The sequence below is a fragment of the Wasmannia auropunctata genome, unplaced genomic scaffold, assembly GCF_000956235.1.
Source record: "Wasmannia auropunctata unplaced genomic scaffold, wasmannia.A_1.0 LD336106.1, whole genome shotgun sequence".
NCBI classification, from domain to species: domain Eukaryota; kingdom Metazoa; phylum Arthropoda; class Insecta; order Hymenoptera; family Formicidae; genus Wasmannia; species Wasmannia auropunctata.
Window position 1 is genome coordinate 558,859 of NW_012026784.1, and position 1,037 is coordinate 559,895.

Consider the following 1,037-nt stretch of genomic DNA (forward strand, 5'->3'; position numbering starts at 1 on the left):
ATTTAAATTTCTGATAAAATTTATTACTTTAAAATTTTTATTTATTGTTGTTTTTCTTATTAGGTTTAGCAGCGCCAAGTGTTTTTACATAAAAATTATTTTTTTAAGATTTAATTTTTTTATTTTGCATTCTAAGTACATACCTGTTACTCGGGTTGTAAATTAATTATTTTATGAGAGTATAATTTGACGCCAATTATTGACAACAAATATATTTTATACAGACGATATACACATTACTTAGGTTGAATAACATAATTTTTATTTAACTTTACGCCATTTACTGATATCAAATCTTTTATACAAATAATAGTAATTGAATAATAAGACACCGTACATAATTTTTATTTAACTTGACGCCATTTACTGATATCAAGTCATTTATAGAGGTAATAGTAATATACAAATCACTGAAGTAAAGTTAGTTAACATCAAAATATAAAGAAGGATACCATTTAAGTTTTATGTTTTAAAAAATTATATTTAATTTTGATACAAGTTTTTTTTTCAAGGAGAGCGGTTTAGTAATTTAACTTGACGCCATTTACTGATATCAAGTCATTTATACAGGTTATAGTAATATACATATCACTGAAGTAAAGTTAGTTAAGGGCCCTTCCTAGTCAGCCACGAACTCCGCGTTGACGGTGGCGACGTTATATCGCGATAGAAATTAGAAGCTTCTTGTCGTATATTAGGCCCGTCCTATAATACGTCATATATCGGTGTTTTAAGTCATAAACCGTGATAATTCTACAGAATAATTGTATGCCGATATCGTCCGCAGTGTAAAACCGTGTAAAATTGATCAAACACAGTCAAATATGAAGAGAATACTTGACAATTGAAGAAAATAACCGACCTACTCTGAAAAGTGTTGACAACGAATTTTGTGTTGCGTGCCATTTCGTTATTATGTGCTTAATTGTGAAAATGTGACTTGTCTCGTATTTATCAAAGTCATAAAAATGGATGGAAACTATAGTTATTGTCAAATTTTATACGTAAAGTATCTTTTCCGTTCCTTTCAACAGCTA